The sequence below is a fragment of the Vespa velutina genome, chromosome 15 (assembly GCF_912470025.1).
Source record: "Vespa velutina chromosome 15, iVesVel2.1, whole genome shotgun sequence".
Classification (NCBI taxonomy): Eukaryota; Metazoa; Arthropoda; class Insecta; order Hymenoptera; family Vespidae; genus Vespa; species Vespa velutina.
Genome location: NC_062202.1, coordinates 3,043,560 through 3,051,287, shown reverse-complemented (window position 1 = coordinate 3,051,287; position 7,728 = coordinate 3,043,560). Strand labels below are relative to the sequence as shown.

The window sequence follows — 7,728 nt, the reverse complement described above, 5'->3', positions numbered from 1 at the left end:
ATTGTATCATTTTATAAATTTTATTTTTCTTTGTTTCTTTTTTTAAATTGAAATGCAAATAAGTACACAATCAATTTGATCCAATTTCGTTTTTTCTTTTTTTCTTTTTTTCTTTTTTTTTTCTTTTTTTTTTTTTTAATAAAAAATATACGTATTACATCATTATGTTATGATCTATGATCTATCACAAATAGTGACTTCATTATTTCCTTTCATTTCATTTTTCTCTACTTTTAATTCGATACTCCTAGTCTATATTTTTTTCGATTGTTTTATTTTCATAATTCTCAAAATAAAACTAATTCTGTTATTTTAATTGTCTATCGTGAAAGCGCTTGACCTTTTTCCACGTTAGATGTAGAAGTTAATCCTCAGTGATTCATTTTTTCAATGTATTTTTCGAAATACACATTTCATATATACATATGCGTAAAGAAACATAAAATTCGATATTAAACAAACGATTCAATATCAAATCCCTATTTGTAAAAATTATATCCATCTAACGTGTATCTAATTAATACGCTGTTAATAATGTATTAATTTTGTACTAATTTGTTACAAGTATGATATTTTGAGTTAAACGTGAAAATCAAAAAAATCCTTATTACACGTACAGACTTTTAATGAGGTTGATACGATATCTTAAATGCAAAGTCATTAGAAAATCTCTCATTAGTTAATTTGTAGCTACAATCTAATAGATATTAATTAGAAAAATAAAGGGATATAAAATGGTAATAAAATTTTCAAGATGAACGATGTTCTTCACGAATTTCTCCGTATTTTATGGTGAGAGATTTGATTAACGTCTCGTCCAAGAAACTTATCCCAAATGTTTGGTAATTTGACCATTGACACGTTTCTACAAAGGATTTCTCCTTTCCAATACGTTTTAAAATATTCGAAAAGTTGTTCTTTAGAATTTAGTTTCCTTTAGAATTGAGCCCAAGCACATAGAGTATTTTTTCTAGTCCTGAAAAGTCTCCAAGGCTAATTACCCAATTCCGAAGAACTCACGATCTTGAAATTCTTTCAAAATATTTCACAGATGAATAGAGTATTCATATACACGAAATTCATAGATCTTACATCTTAGTTACAACGTAACATTATATAAATATTATTATTTATAATAAATTAAAAATAATATAATAATTATATTTTAATTATGTTCGCAATAAATAATGCAAACTAGCACTATTTATTTAATTTTTATTTAATTTTTGTTTCTAATAAATATGAAATATCTGAAGAAACTCATAATAGCGCCATTAACATCTGTTAAAATTAATAATTTAAATGCCTATGACTTTCCAAATAACAATGAACAGTTTAATTAATTTATTTCCAATTTTTTTTTTTTTCGTATGATATTTTGTTATTTTTCTTTTTTTTTTTCCCCCCCGTTATCATTCCTTTTTTTCATTGCAATGAAAATGTTCGATTTTTTTTTCTTTTTTTTTTTTGCTTTTAAATAATAATAAAAGAACGAGAAATTTTGTTAAGAGCACTGACCGGTGATTTGAATGCCCGACTGAAAAGCTCTACTTAGGCTGATTCATAAATAGTGCAATTACTTGCTGTGTAAGCAACATACACTCCCGTAAAATTATAAAGTGATACAATCTTATGTTTATTCTTTCTTTTTTATTTTTTTTTTTTTTGTCGTTAACGAGTCTCAAGTAGAAGATTATAAGATCAAGAAAAGTCGATGATATCTTTCGGATGAGTTTCCGTCGTGGCTGCTTTCGTCTAACATTATCACCATATGGAAGAAGTGACATTGCGCAATCACCAATACACAAAGTCTTGATTTTGATTCTACGCCAGCATTTTTATTCTACAATTTTCTACCTTTCCTTTTTTCTTTTCTTTTCCCTTTTTTTTTTTTTTTCTTCCTTTATCCTAATCAGCACTACTTTATTTCTATCATTTTAGCTTATTATCGAATTGAATTCTACAGTCTTTTCTTTTTTTCTTTTCTTTAAAAAAAAAAAAAAAAAAAAAAAAAAAAAAAAACATTTTTAGCAAAGAACGCAACTATTCTTACAATTTCGTTCTTCTTTTCTTTTTAAAATAAAATTCTAAAATAATTATTGTCTTTTTAATTGTACATTGACGATTTATTTAGACTTTTGAATGATTAATAAAATTATGTTCATAGTTGTATTATCGCCGTTAATAAAAATGTAAGTTAGATATCAGAAATAGTATTGTAAAATTTTATTTTTAAGGGTAAAAAAAGAAAAATTTGTTAGGTATAATAAAACAACGAAAAAGACATAATAGACGTATATGATCGGTTAGAAGAATATTTGAAATTGTGATTCCAAGCGTGTCCGGGAAGGAAGGCCAAAAGGGAACGGACGTAGCTTCTTTGAATCCTGTTGGGGTAAAAGCAAAGCAGAGAAAACACTAGACGTTTCTACCACGTAGAAACGTTCATATGTGCGGGTGAGTGAATTCATGGTAGAATTTTAAACGCCTTTTAAGTATCCAGGGACTTAAGTAACAACGACAAGCTCGTACATCTTTTCGTATATATTTTTCAAAGAGAGAATAACATCGATATGTTAATCACGTCGTCGCATTTATTAACGTATAGCAATGGTGCCTCTCTTTATGGTGTCATTTTGTAAAAGTAAATAATAGATAAATAAATAAATAAATAAATAAAAAGAACAGAATTGTGTAAAAAGTACGATAGTTTAAATCGATTCTCTGCTCGTTTTTCTAAATCAAATAAATTTTAAATATCAAAAAATGGACTAATTAATGAGACAATTAATATGAAAAAAAATAAAATAACCATGAAACAATTAAGAAGAAAAGTGAAATTATTAATATTAAAATTGATTTAAATCTTTCAAAATGTTTTAAATTCTCTAACAGGATGAAACTCGACACAAAATCGTGATTCGTATTTCTCTCTCTCTCTCTCTTTCTCTCTCTAATTCTCGAGGCAAGCCAATCGTTTTCATGCGCTTTTACATTTGAGGTCTCACAGAAGTGGATAGGAATCGAAATAAGAGTGTATTAGTAATACTTGACACGACGAACGCTTAGAGATTGTCGTGTAGGAGCTTGCAACGGGCCACGTTGGCTCCTCGTTTGCATGTATATTCGTCTGTATTCCTCCACTCACTTATTTGTGTATATATATATATATATATATCTGCACGTGTGTGTGTGTGTGTGTGTGTTTGTGTTGTGTGTATATGCGTGTATGTATACCACCGCCGTTGTGAAATGCAGTCGAACCGGCTATAGATGCATGCACGCATCGTGGGGCCCAAGAGAACTTTGTGGGTCCGTACTGCCACGAGACACATAACTTGTAAACAATCTTTAAGGATCAAGAAAATAAATATAAGCTATTCGAGATTGTGATTATTATCATTTTTAATTGGATTTCTTTTTCACTTCGTCTTTCTTCCTTCCTTTTTCTTTCTTGCTTTCTTTCCTTTTTATTTTTTTTTATTCTCTCAATTCCAAAAAAAAAAAAAGAAAAAAGAAAAAAAGAGAAAAGGAGAAATGGAAAATTTCGAAATGACTTGTAACACAAGTTATTCCTCGCGAGTAACAAAATATCGATCGATCGATTGAATTTTCACGACTATTTGATAACAAATCTATCGACTTCTCTTTAAACTTTCACCATTTAAAATTCGTCTGGCACACCTGACCGAGTCATCGTCGAGTTACCTCGTTACCTTCAAGGGACCGGATCGAGAAGGAGGCCTCGCTAAATACCTTATTACTTTTGAATTAACATATCGGTACCAACATAACAGGACTTTTTCCTTGCTCACGGCCACGAGCTTGTCAGCACTCTCTTCCTTGCGGATACCAACTTCAAAAGAAAGAGAGAGAGAGAGAGAGAGAGAGAGACTTTTATTTGGGTCATTCGTCGTGCCTTTCTCTTGTATTTCGTCGATATTTCTTTGAACGATATTTCTCTAAGAAAAATTGTTCAGTGAATGTGGGCTCAATGAGAAAAAAAAAAAAAAAAAGAGAGAGAGAAAAAAAGAAAAGAAAATAATAAATAAAAAAAATTTCAATCTATACTGATCTCATCTTCTAAATCATTCATATTCGTGATCTTTAAAGGATTCTTCTCACTGTCTCTCTCTCTCTTTTTTTTCACACACTCACACACACACACATATACATATTTTCTTTACGATGATCCACAGAAATGGTCACGCGTGTGCACAAATGTGGTCACACAGGTGTCTCCTTTCGCCTCAATCTTAAAAGAGAAAAAGAGAGAGAGAGAGAGAGAGAGAGAGAGAGAGAGAGAGAGAGAGAGAGAATATCAGTAAGATCGAGATCGATCGATTCATTCTCTGCTAACTCTCCCGGGATTTCTAAGCTGTGAAAAAACCAGTCTTAATATCTTTCTCTTTCTCTCTTTCTCTCTCTCTCTCTCTCTCTCTCTCTCTCTCTCTTTCTTTCTCTCTCTTTATTTCTCTCTTGCCAGCTGATGATATAAATGTCCACGAGTAGTAGAGATACACCGTAAAACGTGAGATTCACTTCTTACGCGTCTGCATCGACGGTAAGCAGCAGCTTTCATTTGAGTTTCTAGAGACGCCTGGTATCGCTACTTTCGACGATGTATTCTATATAATAAGTATGTGGTATTTTCGATAGATATAAAGGTTTGGTTTATTGCTCGCTATAATAGTTACTTTGTCATAAGACAATCTTCGACAGACTATGACTTTAATGATAGTAATCACTTAATCCGTTCACCGTTTCATCGATTTCGATTCGGACCGGTTTCACGTACATTACTGTAAAGAGACTTTTGCCTTGAAAGAAGAAAAAAAAAAAAAAAGAAAAAAGAAAAAAGAAAAAAAAAGGAAAAAAAGAAAAAGGAAAAAAGAAAAAAAGAAAGGAAAGGAATAAAAAGAGGAAAGGAAGAACAACAAAAAAAAATTACGCACGAGAAAATAAACTCTTTCGAGTGACGGAGTAGGTGATTATGGTCGAATTTGGCCGTAAAAAAGTCAGCTTATTGAGAATGAAGAAAAAGAAAAACAAACTACTTGTTTATCGTCTCTGTTAAAATTTCTCTTTCTCTTTATCCATCTAGGAATGATTTCCTTTTGAAAGCACTCACGTTGTTACTCTTACCTTAAGATTTCGAGGTTGAAACGATTAGGTATTGATGGAAAGCAAGCATGTAAATTTCCCGGACAAAGTTGATGAAAAAAAAAAAAAAAAAAGAAAAGGAAAAAAAAATAAGAAGAAAAGAGAGAAAAGAAAAAAGAATCCGAGAGAGTACGTCGTTTAAAGGAATGGAGAGAATCTGACGAAAGTTCTCTCTCTCTCTCTCTCTCTCTCTCTCTTTGTCCCTCTTCCCCTCTCAACACACTCTTTCTCTCTCACACTGGTTGGAAGCATCGATTTCCCAACTTTCGCGTTCGGCAACCACAGACTCCAATCTGGCCCAGTTTCTTTAATACTACCGAGACAGTTCGAATTCCGAAAGAACTTCCTGCTACGATAGTTTGACAACAAATAAACGACACTTATCGCGTTACAACCAGCCAGCCAGCCAACGAACGGACGTTCACCGTTCTCGAAATGGCGCTGGACAGTTAGATTCGTTCTATTACATTGCTAAATCCGTTATGGTAAAGTAACACGATTGGTATGTGTCCTAGTGTCTTCGACATTCCTCTTTTTATTCGTTTCGAATCCAATATCCTTTAGAATTTGTTATAGTCAATTTGATATATCATATTGATCAATCCTTAGCTCTCAACAGCTGTCATTAATACTGACAACAATATTTTTATTAATAATAAATAATTAGATATAAATAATTCTTTAACTTGTTCCCTTAGCACGTTAAAATTTAGAAAATTTCTTTCAAGTTAATTGACAAACGTAGTTTCTTTATTTTAAATAACGTTAAACGATCGATATATGATTTTATCGATTATAATGATTTACGATTTAAAATTACAATTAAAAAATGATCTGAAATTATTCATCTATAAAAAAAAAAGAAATAAATAAATAAATAAATAAATAAAATTATTGTAAATTAATATTATTAATTAAATGATACAGAATAAGACGAGAAGATAATACTTCATCATTCTGTAACGATCTCAAAGTGTCCAATTAATTGGGGTCGAAATATTCGCGACTCGACCGTTATGTACATATATACTATACGTCTTCATGCATCCTCCTTTTTCTTTCGCCTTTCTACTCTTTCGTGTTTCCTTTTGCCGGCATGTTTCGTAGATCACGATGCAACACGGATGATCGCGCAATCGCGCCAGATCACACGGAAATCGTTAATTAGGTTAACCGCTCGAAGACAACGACGACGACGACGACGACGACGAAAATGAAGGAGAAGAAAACGAAGTAGAAGAAGAAAAAAACGAAGAAGACGAAGAAGAAGAAATCTTGGAAAGACTCGAAGAAAAACGGCCTTGATGATATTGGCAAGTTGTCCTTAAGACGGTATTTAGCTTTCACCAAATGTATGAACTACTATAACATAGTACTCGCTATTTCTTCTTTTTATTTTTCATAATTTTATTCATTGCTTAACATTAACTTAACATTCGAAGATCTAATTATCAATATCTTTTTAAACTTCATCGCTACTAATCATTATTGCCAATTACATAGATAACATAGATAAGAATTTAAATATATGAAATAATTTCGGTATGATGTCTTTAAAGTTTCCTTTTTCTTTTTTTTTTTTTTTTTTTTTTTTTTTTTTTTAATTTTACATTTTTCCCACTTATCCGAATTTCTCCTCGTTAACCTAATTATAAAGAATTCTTTTTGTTCCTTTCTTTCTTTCTTTTTTTTTTTTTTTCTTCCCTCCCTTTCATTCGAAACTATTTAAATTTTCCCCATCGTAAATCTAATTATCGTGAATGGAATAAGCGTGTCAATGCGTTTCGACTATTCATTTGTCCTCTAACACGCTTTGATGACTTTGTCTTCCGCTTTCAGTGACGGATACGATCGAACGCTTAAATCAGAAGCATATACGTAGATAACACATAAATGACACGAATGAGTCAATTATAAACAGACTAGTTAAATCTCTCTCTCTCTCTCTCTCTCTCTTCCTATATATATATATATGTATAATGTATATGTATCGGAGGTACTTTTAATCACAATCTAAATGAAATGAAATAGTCGATTACTCGGTCGGTCGATCGAACTAATCATGTTAACCTTTCCGTGGACAGGAATCGTTTGTGGTTGTGTCGACGAAGTCGTCCTTGACGATGCCACGGAGATTCCTTTAAGGCCGCCACGGGAACTTTCTCCGCGACTGTAAGCTCACTCGTTCGTTCGACAAACTCGATCGAAAGTATCTCTTTCTCTCATAAGTTTCTTTACACTTATAAACCGGCTACCAAGAGACCGATAAGAAAGTCTTATTTATCCTTTTACAGGACAACAAGATTTTTATTCTAAAGATTTCATTTCGAATTTCGATCTACGTCGTTCTAACACGTAGAAATAATTTTTTTTCTTTTTTTCTATTTTTTTTTTTTTTTTTTTTTTTTTAATAAAAAATTAGATAAAAGTATGAATCTTTTTTTTCTTTTTTATCAAATACCCTAGATAATATTTTAATATATAAAAATATGTTTATACATTCGTCGAGAATCTTCAAAGATCCCACGATCATTTTCTTGGCCTACTCTAAAATTGACAGACTAA

General features: G+C 31.3%; 1 protein-coding gene across 3 annotated transcripts in view; it reads left to right on the top strand.

Moving 5' to 3' along the window:
• LOC124954506 overlaps positions 1-7,728 on the top strand; it is a 41,985-nt gene that overhangs the window by 1,284 nt on the left and 32,973 nt on the right. The window contains exon 2 of one of the 3 annotated variants that reach the window (XM_047507546.1): positions 6,271-6,476. The exons of 1 other annotated variant lie outside the window; for it this stretch is intronic. The gene's annotated coding sequence lies outside the window, so the exon portion shown is untranslated. Of the gene's footprint in view, positions 1-6,270; positions 6,496-7,728 lie in introns of all 3 variants that reach the window. One more of the 3 variants, XM_047507545.1, reaches the window with a different exon arrangement.